Source organism: Pseudopipra pipra, chromosome 2 (genome assembly GCF_036250125.1).
Source record: "Pseudopipra pipra isolate bDixPip1 chromosome 2, bDixPip1.hap1, whole genome shotgun sequence".
Taxonomy (NCBI): Eukaryota; Metazoa; Chordata; class Aves; order Passeriformes; family Pipridae; genus Pseudopipra; species Pseudopipra pipra.
The window spans coordinates 49,823,882-49,848,246 of record NC_087550.1 but is presented as its reverse complement, the minus strand read 5'-3'; the positions used below and the strand labels follow the sequence as shown (position 1 = coordinate 49,848,246).

The 24,365-nt window shown below is 42.8% G+C and overlaps 1 long non-coding RNA gene across 1 annotated transcript; it reads right to left on the bottom strand.

Annotated features, from left to right (window-relative positions):
- Positions 1-3,986: 3,986 nt before the first annotated feature.
- LOC135409657 (uncharacterized) lies at positions 3,987-24,198 on the bottom strand. Its single transcript, XR_010428298.1, has 2 exons — positions 12,673-24,198; positions 3,987-12,228 (listed from the first exon to the last, which is right to left on the bottom strand). It is a non-coding gene; the product is annotated as an uncharacterized LOC135409657 (long non-coding RNA).
- Positions 24,199-24,365: the final 167 nt, after the last annotated feature.

Genomic DNA, 24,365 nt, shown 5'->3' with positions numbered 1-24,365 from the left:
ATCTGGAGTGGTGGAAGCTGAATACACAGTCACTTGCTACATTTAAAATGACAGCCCAATCCACGTGAGGAATTACCAGGAGAACAAAGCGGACAAATACTCTTTTGATCACTTCCTTGAGTTTCCAAGCTCTGTGTACCCATGTTTGCCTACTATCAGGTAAGTGCTGGGTGTTTCATGTGACAGTTAAAAGGCCAGTGCTATTTTTAGCCGTGTACACATTGCAAGGTAGCAGAAATGTAGGGCAATTCACACTGGCACGGCACACGCAATTCTTGCCTGAAAGCACACTGCCCTCCAAGTGCTGCTTGAAGAGAGAGGGCTGCTGTCCTTGTTGAAAGCTGGTTTATAATATCTCTGTGTCAAAATCTAGTCCAAATATATATGCCCTCAAACACAAGGGGCCAAGTGAAGTAGATTTTTTTGTCTGGTGCTCTGTTTAAGCCAACAAAGGGGTGAAACAGGGCCACCGCATGATCCTCACAAGCAGCCTCCCTGTATTTCCAACCAGAAACATTTAGTTCTGACCAATGTTTTAAACTGCACATTGGCTCTGGCTCCAGGTTCACAAAGAACGCAGAGGGGCTCTCAGAGGACAACAAGCTGGGCAGATCAATGCCGACCTCAGCCTCCTCACCAGCAGCCCAGCAGCCAGGGTGAGGATTCAAGGACACAGGCTCACTAAGGGCAATTTAACAGAGCCCCAAGCCATCGCTAGGACATTTTGGACAACAGGCTAACTAAAGGCACTCAATTTGTTGACAGACCATAATAGAGATTCTTTGTACACTTTTCCTTCCATATGGACATTATTGGGCACCAGTGTCATCTCCTAACACCTGTGTCCTTCTGATAAGTTCCTCTGGTACTTAGACAGGGAGGTTGTTCCGAGCTGCAGTGGAGTTGTCGTTCTACATGGAGTGGCACAAAGAAGAGACAGCCATAATTTCTCTGGTGGCTTTGGGCAATGAAGTAGCTTTTGTTGCTGGGAGGAGAGAGAAAACACATATAACCACAAGCTGGTCCTTGGAGCTGCCAGATGAGTCTGATGTCAGTGGAGAAGATGGCCTAGAAGGAGGGTAGGCATAATAGCACCAGGAGAGGGAGCTAAGCCCTGCAAAGACAAGGCGACATCAGATAAATCATCCATGCACACTTAGCACACCTCAACAGGTGAAGGAAGAATTGTTGTTTGAGGTAGAGCTGAAAACAATGAGATGCAGCTGGCAAAAAATTCCCATTATTAGGGATAAATGTTAGGATACATATGAAATGATGAGCAAGTTGCACACTTAAAACGAAAACAGGAGAATGAAAAAAAAATCTGTCCCTGACCTGCCATTTTACCATACTATAAATTCTGATTTAACTGCAGAAATATATGTTTGAATTATGTTGAATGGAGTTCACGCAGAGTTATTAACAGAAAAGCTCAGGGTGAGAGAGGTGATGGCTCAGCTACCTTTCAGTAACTGCAGATTATTTAAGGTCTGTAATGTGCTTTAAAGATGAAAACCACTGAGTGCTTAGTAAATTAGAACAAGAAAAAAATTCCCCAACAGTGGCGTCTATTAAATTACAAAATAACCTCTCCAGGGAAGCCTCAGAAGTATTGTCACTAAATAAATTTAAAACTGAACAGCTTGAAATGTGTTTACTGTAGGAAAGAGACCTGCATTTGCCCCAGGGAAAAGATATGAAATGTCCTAAGGCTTCAATAGTCTTTTATCTCCATTTTTTTATCACTCTTTCCTGATGCACAGGGGAGAGAGATGATTATTTAAGCTCTTTTTTTCCCCTCTGGAGCTGTCTAGTGAAATGTGCTGACAGGTACTATCCATCGACTGTGTATTTCAGGTAATTCACAAGGCAGGCAAGTACGGGGACCCACATTCTTTGACAAAAAACACGCACATGCTGGAGAAGGAGACAGCTTCTCTTTGAGACCAAGACAACCTGCCAGCCTTTGTCATTTTCAAGGCAGACCACAAAAAATTTTACTCAGACACACATCCAGACAAATGACACACAGAAAGCAGCGAGCAACAGTTTAGTCAATCCTAGGCTGTCATGGGATGCTCAAAACAAAAGGCCTTCTCTTTTCTCTTATGATCCTACTGTGTCTGGTCCATGCAAAAAGAGCAGCTCTCTTCTCTTGCTATCACAAGAGCCAGGATGAAGGTTGTTTATATTGACAATGGCAGAGGGAGGGGCAGGGACAGGAGGAAGGAGAACAGGAATCTAAGTCAGCTGGTAGAAGAAGGGATTCAGACAATGCCGATATCAACTTTTACACAGCAACAAGAAGCTCAGTTGTTTTTTTGGTCTGATTTGCCATTAGCTCAAAGATACATCCGTGTCTGGGATGGTTATGTATTGCAGCCCCCATCCTGTGCGCATCTCACAGCAGCTGTATCTGCCCTAAACTACTACGGAGCAGGCTACAGGCTCTGATGAGGTTTTTTATAGCCTTCAGGTAAGTGCGCTGTGAGCCCGGAGAGGCGCTGTCAAGCACGATTTGAGTGAGTCACAGGGCGGCGGCTATTATGGTGAGTGCCAATTACGCTGGAGATGTTCCTTTGACTGTGTGACACGAGGCTCAAGTGTGGGCAGGCCTTTAGGGAGATGCAGCTCCTGTCTGACCAACACAACTGTTCTGTGGTTCAGCAAGAACGAGAAATGACACGATGGCAGACACTGTTTGAGGGAGGGCGGTGTAATCCAACGCAGAGGATGCCATCAAGAACAGCAGGGAAGATAATAAAATGCACTTCAGCTACTTTTTCTTAACTTGTACATATCTTCAATACTTCTATTAAATTACATTTGCTATCATTACTTGATTATCTGTAGGTTTTTACAGTAAATGGGAATTACAGCAAAAAAAAAAAAAAAATCCAGAACTAATTTAATGTTATTACTGAGATATGTGGAGTATACAAAAGTTCTTTTCAATAGTACCTAAATGTATCCTCAGCATAATTACTTTACTACGAAGTTGTCTGCTTAGCAGTAAAGGGCTCATATTTTTTCCTCTGCATTCAGCAAAATGTCAGATGTTGTACAGATATTCTTCAGATATGAAGATGCTTGCAGGCCACATAAAACTTCAAGGAAGCAGGGGGAGAAAGAGAAATATAAATTGAGACCCCTCAAATGACATCCACACTTCCAGCTACATTCTGTAGGCCAGTTGGCAGCACATGGGAGTCAGGTAAGAGTTTATAAACTCCATTTCCAGAGGCAATCAGACAAGTAGTGCTGAGGCAGGTAGGAAGGAAAGACACTGGTCACTTCATGCATGATACTTTGGTATGACCTGCCATTACACAGTACCTAATGAAATTTTGCTATGCAGCATTGGCAAGAGCTAGTGAGAATGGCTGGCCACTGTCTCACCTTGTTTCTTAATCTTCATGGGCTTTTAAGATAATTTACCCAATCCTGCAATTTGCAAACCAGTCATATGCTGTTGGTAAATCCAAATCTCCCATCACTGCTTGTCCTACTTTCTGGGACAAAGTCCCAGTACTGCAGTACAAAGTTGCAAACCAAGTATCGCCATTCAGGGAATAAATCTGAGCTGCAGCTCAAAACCCAAGATGCTTGCAAAGGGAATATTTGATGTGGAAAAAAGATCTCACATCACAAGACCTTTGCAAGTTTGACATCAGAAATCAATCCAGAACTTTACTTCTCAGAGTATACAGGTACTCAAAACGCTTATTTCACGGTGATACCATTTTCATGCTGTATCTTAATGGGAAATTACTTGATAGCCAACAGCAGCACTATCAGAATTAGAACCAAAGTTTCTGTAATGGAGATCTCTTTATATTGAATCAAATTTGTCATTAAAATTCATCAAAGGAAAATTTCACTATCAGCAAATTTGACTGATGTACTAGAAGATTCTTTAAGCAGTACATTTAAACCAAACGAGAAAATGATGGCATATTCCAATAAATCCACCAGATTGTTGTAAATTACATATAAAAATGTCTTTTAATTAGAGGCTTGTTTTATGAATAAGGTATGTTAATATTCATACTTGCTCAGGAAACATAAAGTCACAGCACATGTGCCAAACCTCATTATAAAAGCATATGATTCAAATCATATCCTAAAAATAACAATAAATCTTGTGTTATTGCAAGTTTCTTGTAGCATATCAATGTTATAAGGCAAAACAAAATACAATACATTATATTTTGAGAACAGCTTCATTAAATAACTGAATGAAATATTTACTGTATGCAATGGACAAATCAATAACAAACAGCTTCTCAGCTTTTCTCTTAATAACAAGTGATCCATTCTCATTCCTTTCCTCCAAAAACAAGTGATGTAAACAACTTTTCCCAAAGCTTATTGAAGTACTGATAGCAAACATCCTGAGTAAAAGATACATATTTGAGTGAAACAGATAAATCATAGGGATGTCTTTTCAGAATTTTATTACATTGTTTCACCTCCTACAGATCAAATAAGCAATTCCTTTTCTTGTAAATAAATGGCTAAGGAAAACACATAGTATTGTCTTTAGAGAATTTCTGGTGAGCACCTATTTCACCACCACAGCTTCTCGCTTAGTATTCTCAATGTGTGATGACAATCTTTTTAGGAAGACATTTGGATGCTCTTTCTTCAAAAGTCCTGTATGGCCAAAAAGGCACAACTTATGAGTGAAGCCAATTGTTACTGTCACTGAATCTTTAACTTGCAATCACTGAATTTTTAATCTTGATCTAATTATCATAGGGGAAAAAAGAGAAGTCTCAATAATGACAAAGTTGAAACTGTAACACACATCTCTTAGTACCTACCCCTTTTCTGCTTTATGCTCACCTTGTCACTGCCCACCTGAATCCTAAGGTGGCTGGCCTCACACCATATATAAGATTTTATGTACACTGGATACTTTCTCTTTGTTATGCCTAAAATCAATTTTATGCAGTTGTCAGGTCTGCCTTTATTTAACTATTAGTCAGTTGACCACTGATATATTGTTTATAGCCCTCTATTGACACCTCAGATCTGTACTCCTCTGCAGTGCATCCAGTAGCTTTCCTTTTGAGCCTCTGCCATGATACCATGTTTATTGTCCTCCATGCCACATCATTTTGCTAGGGTCCTGCATTCTTCATTCCACATGAAATAACTACTTGTTACTCTCAGCTAAATAAAAATTATGGTTACATCACATAACTGTACAAAACTAAGCAAAAGCAGAGCAAATTGTGTAACAGTCACCTGTTCATTAGGAAATTGCCCTTGCAGCTAAGTAAGCTAAAGCAAAGCCCCAGGCAGGCCAAGACAAGCCCAGACAAAGCCTGAAGTCCTGAGGCCTCGCAGAGCTCTTGCAAAACTTCTGTGCTGTTACAAACAACAGCAATGTGTGTTACCATGAATACAGTAAATACTGAGCTAGAGGGCTACACGAAGTTTGGGTGCATGACAGCCTACAAATGTAGTTCATCCTTGAAAAGCTCTATCACATAGTTACAGCCAGAGACGGGAACTTGGGTCAACTAGCCTCCTCTTTGCAATCACTTCAGTCTCACTTGGAAGTAATTAACTTATAATTATTACTAGCAACTGTATCTATCCTGACCCAGCTGTGCTAACTGGGGACTCTACTATTTCCTTCCTACCTCGAAGAAAGTTAGCCTGCTTTAAAGGTGAAAAAGCTTATAAGGTTTCTTTTGCTGGTGACTGGCTTTTCCATCTACTTTAGCCCAGTCAAGAGCATACAGGGAAATGTTTCTTTCTCTTCACAGAGGAGCAGGACCTGGCTTAATGCTGAGCCACAAATAGGCCCTGAGACCTAGGAGCCAGTTGAATTAGGTTATATTCCTGGTTCTTCAGCAGTTCCTCGCGTGACCTTGAGGAAGTCACTGGTAATCTGTGACACAGGGCTGACGTTTATCCTAATAAATTGAGGCAGTATTGTCCCTTAAGAAGTTATGCCAAAGCAGTTCAACAGCTATAGATTAAAAAGTGCCATTTAAATGCATGCTTCTATTTTATTATCCACAAAAGTCACTCCAAGCCAATTTTGTCATTTCTGACATGGACCCTTTTAACTTGCACTGAAATGCTGCATCAGCCCTGAATGCTAGATCTCAGTGAACATCACCTGAAGCAAGCACCGTGTGTATGGCTGGATGAGTTGCAAGAAAGAAGCTGCCCTACCTTCCTTAATCCCATTTTCAACTGCAACACAATCATACTGTGGAAGTGAGCATTGGGATGCTGTGCTTTTCATCAGCATCTTCTCAGAGAAGCCTAGAACAAAAAAAGGAAGGAGGAAAAAAATCATAATACTTCATGCCATAGCTCTTTTATTTTTCTTCACTCAGTCCTGACCTTGCTAGCTTCAAGTCAGCTTCAGAATACCTCCTCCTGTGCAGCTCCCTATGACACTCTTAGAGCAACTCCTTTGCCTCAGAAACATTCCTTCTTGTGCTCACTTCTCTTATTTTTCATTTTAGACCAGACCAAATAGAACTTTGAAACCAACAAAAATTCAGCTATGTTTAACTGAAAGTTCAAGGTCACAAACAAGGTCACAAATGTCCAATTTAATGGAATTTCATGGAGGATTTTCTCAAATTTTTGGTTCCTCCTATCCTGACTGATCCCAGCCCCTGATCATACTGTTATTTCTATTGTGCTCTGAAACAAAAATAGAGACATGCCTATATTCACAATTATTCCTCATCCTTCCCTACCATACAAGTTTTTCTAGGAAGAAGCTTGTCAAAATATGCTTAGGTTTTCTACCCACCAATACTTGCAAATAAACTCCTCATCGGGCCTGCAAGTCAAAGTGTAGTCTTGGAGTTACCCCAGGAAAAAAACCACAACCCCCCAAAAAACCCCTCAGAAATGTTAGTTTAGGAGGGTTAGACCCCCTGGTAGGCTCAATGGAAGGTTACAAACATTGCTGTAAGCACTGAAATACTACCCCATCCTGTGTTCTGCACTGTACCCTGGTGCTTTATGCTGCTTCTGAGGTATACCCTTCAGGTCTATGGGCACCATTACATGTTCATGGATTTTCATAAATTATAAAAATCATAGCAACTGTACATTAATTATCTTATATCTCAGATTTACAGTGATCTTTGTAAAAAGACAATATGCAAAGCATTCTTTACATTAGGAGAAATTATGTCAATAGGTGATGGTTTCTATTAGTGATGTTATATATGAGTGGTTTGTATTATAGCTGTAGGCTGAGTTCTAAGAGTTTTCTTAGTGAAATTATTATCTGAATCTTCTAAATACCCTGATGGTATTAATCTCCTCTTTCTTCAGAATAACTCTCAAACTTACCTTCTCTTTTTAGGGTATTTGTCATCTCCAATTGCTAAAGTTTACCAGCTTAACCCATATGCTCCCAAACAAATCTGTTAGCACAGAGGCATTCAAAGCACAAAAAGCACAGACTTCAACTTTCATTCATTTTGCTCAAAACCAAACAATTCCTGAGGGCTGCTCTCAAATGGAAACAGTGCCCGATTCAGACACTCCCATGTGTTTTTCTTTACTAGAGTTTATATAGCATTTTGTTTTCCAGAACACTTTCTCTACTTTGTTTATGACAATTAACGAAACCAGGCCTGCATAGAAAGAGGGTATTTAATGTTACAGCATACAGGGTACTCAGCCTATGCTGGCCTATTCAGCACTGCATATTTCTAGCACTCTTTCCAATTTATTTCTAAGTACTTCTATTCAAAGGTCTTCTATAATTAGGCCAAATACAATCAATTCATAGAGCACCATTGTTTTCCCATGTTTCAAAGGAGTTGTTCAGGGCTGTTACATACTCTGAATTGATTGAGCATGGGGATTACTTTATCTCCAGGGGAGATGATGATCAGCATTTCCCACCCAGTTCCTGAGCTGTCTTTACTAATTTATCTTAATAACATCTTTGTGTTTTGACTCAGAAGGAAAGAGATCAAAGCAGAGAACAAGGCAGGCATACTCTCAAGATTAAAATTGGCCAGAGGCAATCAGCAGAGCAAATAAACAGCTCTTTAGCAGCCTGAAAAAACGTGAACATTTTTGTGCTCCTGCAAGCTCTCTCCCAGTTAGTTTGGGAGGCCACATCTGCTGCTCATGCTATTTCTTGTTGTCATCCCACTCCTATTGTCCATTATCACCCTTGAACTTCATTAATGAGTAATGTTACAACCAACCTTGTGGCTCCTTAACAAGACAGCCCAGAATCATATTCCTTAAGGAAATGGGGTCATCTTACAATTACACCAAGTTTCACTTTAACCCTGAGCCCTGGCATGCTGAGGAGGACCCATGTCTCTCTGAGGTGTAGTGCTCAGTCTCCTCAGGATACAATTTTGGGGCTTTAAGGGTCAGTGTATTTCAGTGTTTCAACACTATCTCGTTTCACTTTCACAGGAATAGAGGGCTGAGCATACAGGAGGTGGGGGAGCTTATGTTCTATCTGATATTTGATATGCCTCACTTGGTACCTTGCCGTCTCTGATGGTCCTCTGTGTTCTCATCTCTCTGAGAAATGAAATTGCTTTGCTGCAAGTTAGCTCCACATCACATCTTGAACAGGACAATGTAATCAGAAGGAAAATGAGAAAGAGATTGTACTCCTTGTCTTTCTGCATGGGAGCCTGAAACATAACTCCTGCTTATTTTCTTGACTTTCATACTTAGAAGACAGAATTGATGCAAAGGAGCACACCAAAGTGTTCATATTAGCTTCCATTGGAGCTTGGTTTTTAAAGTGAGTCTTTCAGTGAGTTCAGGAGCCACTTCAATCTAGTTTAAAAGTGATTTTACTTTTTCTTTTTTTTTTTTTAATCAATGAGCATTAGGCTTATCCTGTGCATTCATCTTGCTTAAAGGCAGAGGTGGACAGAAGCAATTCAAATTTGATTGAAAATCAATGTGTACAAATACAAGGTCATGTGGCCTGGGAACAAGAGACACACTTGCTGTGGAACACAGATTCAGATCCTGCTAAGCAGCAGTTCTGAAAATGACATAGGAGATCACAGTAGAGCAGTGCCCTGGTGTCACTAGCATCATGCTATAACAAGAGGAACACTGCTGCTACCTATATAGTAGCACACTGAACACAGGAGTGGTACACCCTCACTATTTGGTGGTGATGAGGCTGTTGCTGACACACTTGAGCCCAGACCTTGGTTTTGAAGTGTTGGAGATGTGGGAAAGATATTTGAAGTTTGTGAGTGCTGTCAGTTTTGTAGGTCCTCTCATCTTTTCTCTCTTTCCCAAGCCTTGCGCACACCACAGGTGTCTTCCCTGCTAACTTGTGATGCAGTCCAGTACTAGGGAACAGAAGACTCCAGGCATCTTTTAAAGAATGACATTGGGCAGGTGCAGGTGTTCTTGTGCTAAATGTTTTTCTGAAAGGCAGAGACCAGTTCAACCAGTCCCTTCATACCTGCTGCTAAGAAAAGCAAAAAGAAGAAAGCCAGCACTAATCCAAAGGAAGTGAGGAATCCTGTCTCGCAGGACTCCCTGATGAGTGCTGCACACCAGAGCTCTGCTGTGACATGTATCTGGACAGAGGCAAGCTAAGCTTAACCTGGGAAGCTTTAAAGAAGAAACTAATCTTCCCCCTGGGTCACAACCTTACTAGAAACCAGAATTTGAGAGGTCCTTCATGAAAAGCCTGTCACAGTGCTGGAAGGCAGCTCCCAGAGCACAAGTGATAAAGGAGTGAGGAATACAGACCCATGGCATGTACAGGGCCTGGGTTCAGCTCTATTCCATCACAACCTGCCATGATGGTTGAGCCATCACTGACTCTAATGTTTCCTTTACAAAAAAAAAAAAAAAAAGTCGTATTTTCATTTTCCTTGCATGTAGTACTGCTCTAGAAAAGCTAACTTTTGTCCCTACAAGATTTTATTCCTCACTCACTTCCATCTTTCCTACTGGTGAAAATAGGCCAGAAATGTAGAAACACTAATATAAAAATGTTGCCTTCTTGAAACCACTTCTGAGAGCTAAGGAATAGGAAGTGACCAATGTCTGGCCACTGCTTTTTAACTGGCTAAACATCTAGCCATTGTTGGGGGGTTTTTTTACCAACTAAAATGCCTGTCAGATTTATCATGATATGCAGGGTTCTGCAGAATCAAACATCCACCGGGCTCTTTGGAGCTACCACCAGGCTGACTGGAGCTTCTACAGAACTAGATGAGCAGCCCTAATTAAAATTGTCCATTACAAACCAGCTTTAATCTCCATGCAAGGCATGTGTCAGCCCTATTTAACCAGGGAGGAAACTGGGCAGAGATGAAGTCAGGGTAATTAGCTCTTCTCTCTCCCCTTGATATCCCATTCATGGGAATATTTACAGAACACAAAAGTGATCAGCAAACTTCTTAAGTCCAGAGAGTAATGCCAGATGGGTCAGCCATGCCACTGGCACAGAGAAATAGTGCCCTGCTTGTGGCCTTCGTATGGCTGTTTCACTCCTTTATATGGAAACGTGGACTGTGTCTCACTTGCTACAAGGCTGGCCACACTCAGACTGGGGGAGGTACAGTATCTTTCAGCTACATCACCAAAACTGAAAAAAAACCCCAAACCACAGAAAATTTTATTTTTACATCTTTCATCATTCCAAAGAGCTGCATAAGGTTTTACTCTGTAAGTCTTGTACCATAAGGTATCTTTCCCAGATGTTGGACCATTTTTATGGCACTTCCTTTATATCTCAATAACGTGTGTCACTAAACACAAAAGACAACACTGAGGAAAGTTGTCCTCACCAGTGTCTATACAATGAGGTCACTTCCCTGCTAAAATCAAGGTGTATATTTCTGTGACATAAAGCTGAAACTGATGTTTCAGTCACAGTGGGTAGGGCAATCTGAAGAACAGGCAAGCTCTTTACAAGATCTGTTTGGGCTGCCCATTTCTGAAACATAGTTGTTCATAACACTTTCTTGGGAAATACTGTACTCAATAGGTTTTCTTTCTAGTGTGAAAAGCAGTCCTCAGAAAGTCATGTAAGCTTTAGACTTTACGGTATTAGAGAAAATAGGTGAGAACAAGGAGAAAAATTAAAAAGTCAGTAAACTGGAGGAAAAAAAAAATAAGAAAAAGGCTTCTACTTCGAAGAGCAACTAGAAGCAATTTGCAGTGACAGTTTTCAGGGGTTGTGGTTTTTTCATGGAAATCATGTGCTTGGATCTTATAATGCCAAATAGTGATGTGATATGTTGGACAGCTCTACTGGATACATCTTTGCAGTATAAACTAATTTACCTGCAAATTCCCCTTGTGTGTTTGTGGGCATAAATTCTCACTCAAGGTTATATTTTTCCAACCTGTTTTGAATCCTTTTGCTGTTTGAGAAAATAGAGTTGAAACAAACATCCAGCACTTTATACTCCTCCTTCCCTTAACATCATTAAGGAAAGCAGAACAGCCCTACAAACCAGAGCCATTAACCTTAACGTAATACACCAGGTACTGGGTGGTTCAGCAGCTTCAGAGGAGGTAAAAAAGCGGGGGGGGGGGGGGAAGGCATTGTAGAAAAATGACATCTTTTTAGGTGGAAATATCCCGCTTCGAGAGCCGCTGCGCACCGGGCGTCCGTTATTCCCTCACGGAAAGGAGGCCGCGCGCCCCCTCCCTCGCGCGCGCCGGGGGCCGGCGGCGCCACCTGCCGGCCGGCGCGCGCTCCTGCACCCCACCGCCCTCACCGCCCCCGGGCCGGGCCGCCCGGGGAGCGAGGGCCGGGCTCGGCCACCGGACCCCTTTCCTTTCCCTTCCCTTCCCTCGGTAATAAAAGCAGCATGCGCGCTGTCCGCCACACGGACCAGCTGCCTCCCCGGCCGGCGCCACCGTCGTCTTCTCGGGAACGGCGATGTTCGCTGCAGCCCATCTGAAACAACCCCCACGAACGCGGCGTTAACAGCCACGGAACGATCCGATCAGCTTTTATCCAGGGATTTGCAGTTTTATCTCAAATGCACCTTCATCACATGAAGTTGCCCATCCACACCTTCAAGCCACAGCTTACACTTCTTCCTGACTTTTTTTTTTTTTCCTTTCTCCTCCAGCTCTGACACTGGTGCCGTGGTGTTCTTTGTCTGCTTTCCCCTGATCCAATGACCCCTGCTGCTCTTCAGGAATCCTCAGCAGCACCAAACCTGCTCTAGACTAACATTATATTACACGGTCATGAACATTTACCTGAAAAACAAAATGTCAAAATGTCCATTTCTGAGAGGTTTTTAATTAAAATCCTTCTTAATTTGCATCCCTATATAGGTCCTTGAACACATTAGGCAGATCCCTCGATCGTTTGTAAACACAGGAGAAACCCAGCTCCGACAAACACTTCTCTAACTAGAGCTCTAGCTAATGGCTGTCCTCACATCCCTTCACTCTCCCGTCACCTCAGATTACACCAGAAGCCCTTACAGCAGCACTTGTCTGCTACTGCTCATTTGCCAGTGCCCATCTTGGAGCACAGAAGTGTAAATAACGGAGCCCAAATGACAAGTTATTTGTTATAGAACAAAAATGGGTGTAAGGATGTTGAACAAAAAAGGCAAGGGTACACATGGGTTGAGAGACCTAGCATGTTGTGGCACAGGAAATGTGTACAAAGAGTGCAATTCCTGCAGGACTCACCTTTGTCAGGGAGCTCTGGCAGGTCTTTTGGAGAGCAGAAGGTGCTTTTGCCAGGTTGTGGGCTTGGATCTTTCCCCTTCTCTTACCCCACAAGTACTCTGAGGTCTCTGCTTATTCCTCTGAGAGGAACAGGCTAGCTGAAACACCAAAATACTTGACTGAGGAAGTTGAGGCTCTTCAGCCTGGAGAAGAGAATGTTGTGTGGAGACCTCATAGCAACCTTCCAGTATCTGAAAGGGGCCTACAGGGAAACTGGAGATGGACTCTTTGCCAGGAACTATAGCGATAGGTCAAGGAGTAATGGGTACAAATTGACAGAGGGGAAATTTAGGTTACATATTAGGAGGAAAGTCTTTACTGTGAGGGTGGTGAGACACTGGAGCAGGTTGCCCAGGGAGCTTATGGATGCCCCAACCCTGGCAGCGTTCAAAGACAGGCTGGATAAGGCCTTGAGCAACCTGGTCTAGTGGGGTGTCTAGGGGGGTTGGGACTAGATGATCTTTAAGGTCTCCTGCAACCTCTTAACATTCTATGCCTCTGTGATTTAAATCTGTGTATATTGGTTTTCATTCCCTCTCTGGGGCAGATTTTCCTCTATATATGTGAGGACTAGAACTATACTGGTGAAGTGAAAACATGTTTTGTCATTTGAAAATCCAGCCCAGCGTAACGGGGAAATCATCAAAACAGGTTGTGTATGTTTTACATTATCTATGCCACCTGAAAGATTAGCTATGTCGTTCACTCAGAGAGACAGAAAAATACACCAGAATATAAACCCAAAGAAGATGGTTACAACCAATATTTCCTTTTCCTCACAGCACTCCCGAACCCTATAAATGTGAGGAGGCCCCACTGTCTCCATGAGCAGACAGCAGTATGTCCAAACCTGCTTGCAGAGCCTGAATTCATAGATGCACAACCACAAGTTTGTAAAAAATATGTCATTTTTTAAAAAAGGTGCTTAAAAAGAATGTACCCTGATCTTCTTACCTCAGATGCTATCCAAAAATGGGGGGAAAAAACCCTACTAACTTTTCCAAACAACCATGATATCAGCAACATCCACTGCCATTTTGCATGGGATAAATAATGTCTACACTTCCCCCATTATGAGCTGTTATTCTGTTCTCATTGAAACTGACCACTCCAAACTATCTTGTCTCAGGAGGATCTGATTGCTGAGGCATTTTTCGAAACCAGGAAGAGGGGCAAATACATGGTCCACCATTTTGACCGTTTTGCTGATGCTAAAAGCAGCCAAGAAATTTCTGCCACAATAGTATTTAATTCTACTTGTCACTAGTATCCCCAAAGACTGTCAGAATATGTATCAGAAAAGAACAAAGACCCTGATTCAGTCAAAAAAGGAAAATAAAGTGTGGAGAGGAATAAGAAAAAAAAAATAGACATAGATCTCTATACCAGTCTGTTTTCCCTTTTCTTGGAAAGAAGACATAAAAGACATGGAGAGGAAGGAAAGGGGAAGTTTAAGGTTCTGTGTAGTTACACTCCTTCCTGACACTGCATTTCTAGGCCTGATAAAGAGCCACTAGGTTAATATTCTTGACTGGCCTTTACATTGGTTTGAAGGACTATTTGGTTGTACTAACAATGATTTAGAGACAACAGCTACGAGGAGTTCAAAGGTATCCAATTACAATCTAATTCTGCTCTGCTTAAATTAAATATGGAAAGGAATTAGTCCAGCACCCCATCAAAGTTTTTGCTGAGGTAGATCCAGGACTAGATTCTCGTCCCTCACAACAGCAACAGACGTATATCACTAAAATGGCACCAGCAGTGTGCAACAGCAAATCAGGGCTGAATTTGCAGCCCTGTCCCAAAATCAGGTGGGAAAACAAAAGAAAATAATTTTTTTCCCCACTGTTTTGTCATGCACAAATAAGTCTTCTGGAGCTGCTCAGTTGATCAAGGCTTCCATGAGCACATCAAAAGATCTTTGTTAATTGTATTTGCTGCATAAGAGGCAGACCAGGGGCTATGGCAGTTCTGCCTGCTACTGAGGACAGAAACCAGCCAGTCTGAACAAACTCGAGCAAGTTCAGAAACCAGTGTCAGCTTGTAACACACAGGACAAACAGTGACACATGCAGCCCTTTGGAAGACAACCCCCATGGCTATCATTTGTGGGCTGCAGCGGGTGCTTTGCCAGCAAGGAAAAAGAGAACAGTTGGAGGGATGCTAAAAGGAAATGTCGGCACTTTTGAATAGCTCCACAGTGGGAATATCACTTCTGGCAGACTGAGAATATCACCTCTTCCATGCTGCCCTGCTTTTTCCCAGCTCCCTCTTGTCATGCAAGACAGGATCCATACTGGATCAGTCAGGGTGACTAACAGAAACAGAAAAGAACATGGCAATGTCCATGGACAATGGACGATGAAGGACCTCTTTTAGAAGCTACAGTAGGAGGCAGTGAGGTCATGGGTTCATTTTGGAGAGTGGAGAAAGAAGCAAAAGTCCTGGAGGGGCACGGAACCACAGTCATTACTATTTACTGAAGATGAGGATTATCTTTTTGGAGAGAGAAGACAGCTATGTCCTCAAGCAGCTATCTCATCTGGGAAATGACACTGTTCTAGACAGGTCTAGATTTGTTCTGATACTCTGTGTTTTTTCACAGTCTCTTTGTAACTTAAATAAACTTACAAAGAGACTGTGAAAAAACACAGAGTATCAGAACAAATTTAAACCATCTGTTTGATCATCTTGCAAACTGGAAACATTGTCTTTGAGAAAATAATTTTTCTTCAGCATAACAATGTACATGGATTTGACTAATATCTGGGTAAAAGGAAACTGCCACGAAGTCAGACAGAAATTACCCAGAGCACAAGTCAATATTTAAATTATTTTAAGTAATCCTTCTTCTTTCATCAGCTTCTTCTAGTAGTACCCAGGAATTTGTGCTCTCTCCAGCTCTCTTCCACACCTCCTCCCTGAGCACTTGTTCTACCCAGCACCATTCAAATTAATTGCCTCACTGTTTATCTATTTAAAGCCACCATGCATGTCCTACCTTGCCCTATACGTCCTTTTTTCATACATATTCTGTACCATCTACATTTATCCTTTCCTGAAAAGACCAAAGTTTTAAATGACTGCATTGCAATCAAAATTATTACCAGATGATAGGATATTGTTGTCTTGTCTGCATATTGTGCTTTTAGACTATTTATTATGATCCATAATGCATAGTTCAGAGAAGATGCCTGCCTATAAAGTGGAGGCACCAAACTTGCTCTTTCTTCTCCTAACTCAAAGCCCCTTAAGAGCAATTTCACTGGATTAAAATAACAAAGGAAGCAGTTCCTGCTAACGCCCACTGGCCACACTGATAATTCAGCCTTAGCCTTTTCGAACAGCCTAACAACAATAACATTAATTTCCTAGATTAAAAAAATATTTCAATACATGTACAGCATCACATGAATATAAAGCAACACTTCGGAAACAGTGCCAAACCTAATATATGTTGACTGTCTTGGATTTATGGATATAGAGGTTCAAAACAGAAGCAGAAGCTGTTTTCAGAATGTGCTCATTGATACCCACACACCAAACCATGCTAAGTAAAATATATAAATCTTGCACAAGCAGATAATTTTCAGCACAGTTACAGTGTGGATGGGCTAGTTCAGCAGACCCAGCTAGACCCAGCCTGTGGGAGGAGGTTTCTCCCTGGCCCAGAGCCTCTTTCCCCTGGAGGAGACAGGGAACACCTGCTCAGTCAGCATGTGGAGTGCTAACAAGCCTAGCACCTCTGCCTGCACCTGGCCTGAGCCGAGCCCAACCCAAAGGGCCACGAGCTGTTGTTCAAGTGAGGAAGGGGCAAGATGCAGACACATGTCCTCTTGCACCTCTCTCTTGGTTGGGAGTGACCTTCTGCCACCATTTCAGGACAGCAGCTGTGAGTGGGACACTCCAGACTGGGGTGCAGCTGCTTAGCATCCCAGATCAGGCCACCATGAGCTGGCTCCCAGGATCTCTCTCACCATAAGCCATGGTGTGTCCTAACATGAAGATATCATTCAACCTCCGAGAAACTACCAAACTATTTTGAACCATTTTGACTCAGTCCTTCTCTCCATCACCTCAGCATGAGGTTTTCAAGTCTTCTCTCAAAGTCTGATGTACCATTATAACCAATAAAAAAAATGAGCATGACATCACCTTAGCCAACAGAATCAGAGACACTTTGAGGCATTGTTCACAGCAACATGAAATGTAGACAGGGGTGGGAATTGGCACCATTTTCATTGCTGGTCACAGCCATCTCTTAAGTCATTCACACAATCAGGCCTGTTTCTGAAGAACCTCTGGAAAAGTGTATTTACTTAGAAAAAAATCAAATCAGGACTATGAAGCTCAACTTATTGATATTAAACACCAACACAACATGCAACAGACAGACACAGAAGCATAAACAGATGACAGCACCACAGGCTAAGTGAAACCCAAGTTAAAGAATCAGATGTTGCAGGGCTGACCATAAATTTGGAAGAAATCAGCCACAAAAAAATCTGCTTGTTTGTAACTGAAGCACTGGGAGCTCCTGCTAAGAGAGTGGCACTACCAGTGAGATCTTTCCTCTTCAGGCGTTACAAGCCTATGGAGTTTTTCTTTTGATTGCTTAGTAGCAGACTAACATAGTATTATGGTGACTCTATACGTGCCGCTAGCTAATTACCAGCTACTAAGTTCATTAAATACTATACTAGTCATACAACCGAGAAACACACACCCTTTCCTCAGGTACAAAAACCAGAGGTTGGTTTGCAAAACTGATCAATTTATCCTTTAATAGAAATAAAAATAGAAAGAAGCAGTTACCTACAAAAATTCCAGGCTGATAGTCAAATGGCAAATGCAGCTGTTGCAGCAGCAGATTTTCAAGGCCTAGGTAAACTTTGACATGCAATATCTTGTAATAATTTGCAGTAAGCAAGGCAACAGAGCTACTGGGGAATTTGGGAATATTTAATAGATTGAAGGAAGTTAACAAGAACACATGGTAAAGGGAAACTGAACAGTTTCAGATGGAGAAATTCTCTCCTGGGTTTGAATAATAAAGTGTTGGCTCACTTACTACAGTTACACTGGGGCCACTGCAGCATTCGTGATCCTAAGCAAGAGGGCTCAGCTGTCCAAGGCACAGAGCAACCAGCATTTAAAGGAAACAAAGGTTTAAGGAAATACTGTCTCTTCTCCTCATGTTTTTTTCCATTTTGAACTTTAGTTAGGTAAGGCAAAGAACTGCAATCCCTGATGGAGGAATTAAAGTTCTCCCACAGCTAGGAATTTTTCTTGATACTCTCTCAACTGTCTTACTCTTCATGAGCAAGACTGACATTCTGGTAGATGCTTTCATTTAAACAGCAGCTTAGTGCTCAAAGAAGAAAACACAGTGGTAGGAATTATCAGAAGGAATAAGAACCATCACTATGCCAAAACTGAGGACAGTTCACTCTACTCAGGTCAAAATAAAACAGCAGAACTGGAAAAGTTTGATTATCCTTGCTGTCATCTTTGAAAGATATGGAATGGCTTCTTCTCAGTCTTCAAAAAAACCCAAAACCACAGATAACCAAAGCAGTATTGTGACGGTCTAAAGTACACGAGGAGGGTGGTCAAGGGCTGACCTTTTGGCATGTCATCCACCACCGGAACTAGGGATGGTCAGACGAAAGTAGTAGGAACTGGATTCAGAAACACATTATCAGAGGCAGTTCACACAGTAGCTGCTTGCTGCCCTGCATGTGTAGCTTTTGTGGGTTGAAAGGAAGGCTAGACTTGGAAGAGAGATCCATTGCAAGTTATTAAACAGTTAAACCACAACAAGCTCAGGAAATCCTCTGGACTGAAAATAGCTCACAGCAACAGTAATGTCCAGGGGAGCTACTATATATGTTTATCTTGTTCTTATTCTCCCCATGGCACCCATTTCTGACCATTACTGGAGGCAGTCTGTCTCTCTTGTACAGCACAGCTTCCCAGTATAACCACTTTTCTGTTCTTTGATCTCAGCCTCTCTCCCCAACAAATGCTAGTCCAGTCATGAACTCCTGTGCTTGACCTCGTTTCTGCTATTCACATCACACACACACTGGCATCTCCCGCATCCTAAAAGAAACCCTAAGCCATCCTTGTGGGAAGGAAAGTTAAAAACCCTGCAAATAACTATTACATACACAACACAGGAAAAGCTCTGTTGGGTTTGTTTTGTTTTGTTGGGTTTTTTCCTTCAGTAGATAAGATCTATGATAGAGAAGGAATACGCAAAGTTATCCCTATGGAATACCACGTTAATGGAAACAGTCCTGGTTACGGTACTATGTCTGCTTAACAAAACATCCCGTTTACTCATAAGCATAAATAACTCTTGGGAGTCTCAAGCACTGTAAAAGGGAACTAGGTGAAAAAACAAACCCTGAGTTCAAATAAAACTTTTTTGCAACGAAGTAGAGGCTGCTTCATCAGCCTTTTATCTCCAGTTCTTGCCAGCAGAGCAGCTCTGCCATCAGGCTCTTTCAGTTGGCTAAAAAAGTCCTCAATTACTACTTCTCCTGATCAGGCAGTCTGTAGCAGACACCCACAACGGGTCACCCATGTTGGCCTGTCTGCTAATCCTGACCAATAAGCTCTCAGCTGGCTCCTCATCCATCCCACAGACAACTCCATGCACCCCTGCCACACTCATGTGCGGGGTAGCTCTGCCTCCTCACCCTCCTGTTCCAATGTCCCTTAAGAGCTGGGATCCATCCATGGAGAAGATCCAGCCATTCGAGCTACCTTACTATTTATCTCTCTGCTCTGAACTGGATCATAGCCCTGCAACTGTATGCCAACCCTCAATTTCTCCTGTTTGCTGATCATGCCACATGCATTAGTGTACCAGCACTGCTGAGAGGCATGCAGATGTTCTGATTTCCCATAACAGGCAGGAGACTTTTCCCGATAAAGCTCTCCTGCAGATACTTCCTTTTCTCAAAATTGGCCCCTTTCAGCCCTTTTGTTTTCTTGATTCCCTTTGCTTGCCATCGTGGTCCATCACTTGATAGTGGGTTGCCTTTTCCCTTCCCTGTCGTGCCTAATCTTCCATGGTCCATTGTTGGTGCCCACATGGAAAAGCATGATCCAAGCCCCCAGCAAGCCTCCTAGATACCAGGTTGTATCAGTAGATGGAGTGTCCCAATGCTGCCATTCTCTGCTTTCTCCCAGTGCTACCAGCTGAGGTACGGAGCTGCACTGGAGGGAGTTTCCAGCCCCTGGTCTGCTGCCAGACAGTGAATCCCTTCCCTGGTAACAGATCTGCAGGGGGAGCAGGAGCCATGCTTCTGGACCCAGAAACCACTGGCTCCCAGCCTTTGTCATAGTGGGAGTCCTGCTTTCCCACCCAATAGACTCTGCCTATACTTCCTTAAGTGGAGCTTTTGGGAGTTTCCGGGGGGGGGGGGCTTTTGTACCTGCAGAGTCCTGGTTGATCTTTCTTGTCATCCCTGATGCTGTACAGACACTTTCATCCTCCCACAGCTCTGCTAATTAGCAACACAGACCCTCCCAGGCACCAAAGCTCATCTCTCCCAGCCCTGGTGAGAGGTTCCCAGCATCCCTCAGACCCAGCCCTGTCGAGCTGCGCTGGGGGTGAGGCTGCTGGTGTCATAGGGACCGTCGACTCAACACTGCTGGGGTCTGTGCTCTGCGGCACATCCTCACCATGGCAGGGCACGTGCCTGCTGCCAACAGAGAGGTCCCTGGTTCTGTCCTGCATTGACTGCTGCTATGGGGAGCTGTGTTCTCTGCTAGATAGTGCTTGTGAAGGGCTGCCCCATACCTGCTAAAAAGGCACGTGTCGATTTCAGCCAGGAACAAGTTCAACAGCTCAGAATACCCTTTCTTCAGGAACAGGCCAGACCTGTCCGAGGTTGCAGTATCCTCACATGCAGCAGCACAGTGATGCTCCTCAAATGTCTCTGGAAGTCCTCCATCAATCACAGAAGAAACTCTCAGAATGTCCACAAGATTTCAAAGCACAGTCCAGAAGCTGCTGCACAAACTGCTGTGCCTGTTGGCTGCTCCAACAGATGTGCAATTCCTCAAATGTGTGTCTCCAGCAACCCAAGTCTGTCTTTAGTGCTGGCAATCATCCACTAAGGAATATTCATCTTACCATATAAAATAATTTTTAAATTATTTAAACAAGCCTAACTGTGCTAAAGTACTTCCTTACTCATCCAGATCGAAAGTCCACAACAGTATCCTAAATTAGAATTTAGTACTCCGTGGATTAGGAGAACCATGAATTAAGCCCATGGCCACACAGGGCCTTGAGTATACTACGTGACTTGTAATAATAATACACACTGCATTAGCACAACAACACAACCTGGTACTGATAACCAGAAATCAGCTAGAAGTGAAAATCTGAATTCAAGCTGCCTGCATGGAAAAAAAATATATCCATATGTCACAAATGTATGATAAACTATTCTGAACCCAGATTTAAAAAAAGTAAGATGAACCAATCTTTTGTATTTGTTATCTTCTGAACTATGCTAACACTCACCAATGGTGATGCTAAATGGCAGGTGGAATAAAAATGGAATGTTACAACAGAGTGACCTAAATTTGTCAAGCCAGGGAAACTTGCCCTATTTCATGATTCCCACTTCAAAAGCTATGCTGTTACAGGAATGGGGTCATAGGATAATTCAGGCTGGAAGGGATCTCAGAAGGTACAAAATCTAGTTCAAAGTAGGGTCAACCATGAGGTGAGGCCAGGTTGCTCAGGGCTTTACAGAGGTGGTTCTTGAAAATCTCTGAGGGAGTCTATAACCTCCTCGGGCAACTTGATCCCATACCTTACTGATTCTATTCTAGTCAGTTTGTAAGTTTCTCCTTGCATCCACCCTCATACCAAGGTTCAGCATCTGACTTTGTCTCCCTTCCTCCCACCACACGCTGCTGTGAAAAGCCTGGGTCCATCCTCTCAGGACCCCCCCACTGGTATTGACAGGCTGCTCTTGGAGCAGCTATGCTGGAATCCCAGCTCTGTCAGCCTCTCCGCACAGGACCTGTGCTCCAGGCCCTGGCCATCTTGGTGGCTCTCCACTGAACTCACAGGAATTTATTAGTCTTTCACGTTCTTAGGGTGCCAAAACTGAGCACAGTACCTAGAGGTGGACTAACAAGTACTGAGTAGAGGGAATAATCACCACCTCCTATTCACCTGCTGGCTTTGCTCCTATTAATACATCCCACAATGCTGTATACCAGCTGCCCCAGCTGACATTCGACAGATCTGCTGCCCAAACTAGTCAGTCCCCAGCCCTGCATCACTGCCAAGGGTTCTTACTGTGCAGGGGCTGGACTTCACATGGGTGCTTATTCAATTTCATGAGGAGGTCCCATTCCCTCACAGGTGGCTGTGTGTGACAGCATGCTGACTGCCCCCTTCCATTTTCTGTCATCTGGGAACTTCATTAGTGAGCACTCAGCCATCTCCTCAGGTCACTGAAAAAGACATTAAACACAGCCCATCCTAAGACAGATCCCAGTCAGTCATTACCAGCCTTGAGGCAGAATAGCCCTTGAAACACTGCCCTCTGAGACCACTCTTCCAACCACTGTTTCTACCCCTCTGGTTGACTGATACCTCCTAATCTGAGAACTGAGCTATCTAGAGGTACAAGAGAAAAAAATTCACGTTTTGGTAAAAGCAGCAAGAACACCTATTCCCTGTCTTATGTAATTCAAATACAGCCTGGATTGAAATGCTCTATGGATTACCACCCAGACCATGTGCAGGAGGGAGTTTAGCTTGCAGCTTCTTCCCATCCCAGGAATTACATCTTCATGTCCCAGCTCCATCCACTAGGGCGCAATTAACCCAGTGACTGGCAAGCTAATTTGATCTGTGCCTTCTCTGTAACTGCCTGTTCCTCCCTCGACCTCTTGCTCCACCCCAGCAGTAAATCACCTAACCTCTAATCCTGACTGACGTATCCAAAGTGCTCCATTGGACTCAAGCTTGCTAAACTGAAGGGATTAAGTGATACCACATTGCCAGAATCTAAACCCATAACCTGTCTCCTTTCAGCAACATGAATTCATACTGCTTCCTTTCAGCAGATAAAGTGTTATGTGACTTGGTCACCACATGGCTGTTCGTGCAGTGTTCAGTGAAGTTACTCCTCTTTGCGGAGTACTGAAATACTTCTGATTTTTATTCATAGAGACACTTTGTCAATAAATCACCCAAACATCACCAGTATCAAATTCAAGGCATTACTTAAAAAGGCCATCTAAAAGAATCTGCACATTTGCATACTTTTGAATCTCTTTTTTTCTATGATATTCTCAAGGTTTGAAAAGTGTATTTATTCTCTTACTCCATTCTATCATTTTTCATGTATGACTTTTCCTTGTGCAGAGCTCTGGCTCTCAGCCACAGCAGATCTGTGCAAACAGGTTCATGTTCCAGTGATGGTGGGAGATGAATCTTCCTTCTCAGGGGCTGTTTTTAATTACTGCTGCTCATCAAAGCCTCATGGGCCAGTGAATGCAGAGAAAAGAGCAGAGCATCTGCTGTTGACAGAGCAGGCCGACCTTTAGAGTTTCAGTCAGGTTTGTTTCTTGAGATAAAATGTTTTTTCCTCATTTGTATTTGTGGCATTAGACATGAGTAACACAAAAGAACAGTACAGAGCAGACCACAACCCACCACTCTGTGTGTTGTATCAGTGTGCCAGACGACCCCCATCAGCTGTCACGATGGAATTTTGTGTGGTGCACTCTAGATTTTGTGAAACCACAGATGAGACTGAACGCAGATGCGCAGAATACAGCAGATTTTCAAGCACTGCTCTGAAAGTCATCTAAGTCCTGGCAGAACCCACTCTGATCACTGACCTGCTACAAGTACTTCATAGAGGGCCTGCACACAGACTACTATCCTGTTGTAAAGTCAGTGGTTAGAAATAGCAGAACACCTAGACAGAATGTCTGCAGGGGAAATGAATGGCCTAAGATGTCCAGGGGTCTGAATTTATGTGGTTAAAAATAAATAAATAAATAAAAAATGCCTTCTGATATCAAGACTGTGACAGACAAATTACACCTAAAAGCAAAAGGCTCACAAGAAAAAGACTTGAAGCAATTTCTGGCCGAGGTGAAACTCCCACTGCTTTTGAAATGAACACAGTACAGAAATAGGCACATGTGGCTGAAAGACAACAGAAAGGCACGTGAGGGTATCTCCTTGTGTCTAGCAGAGGTAACAGTTATAACAAACATCATATTTCATTAACAAGAATATGGAATCCAGAGATTCAAATGGGATCCACCTTGAGAAGCTTTCCAGCTGTCTCAGTCATTCGCCCCAGAAATTTAAACTGAGGAACACTTTGGGTATTTTTAGTCCCTTTATAAGAAAATGGGATGACCCCAGTATTTAACAACTACTAAAAGTCCTGAATCAGTCTTGAATTTAAATATGATGGTGGGTTCCATATTGGAAGAGAGCTTCACGATTTTGGAGAAGTACTATGAGCTATAACCTTGGAAGGAGCTTGGCTCACTAGATGCTGGGAAAATGAGGTATCAAAATGTAGCAGCAGTTCAACTACTAGTTCTCTTGTCAACTACCAAACTTGTGCAGACCTTTTCCA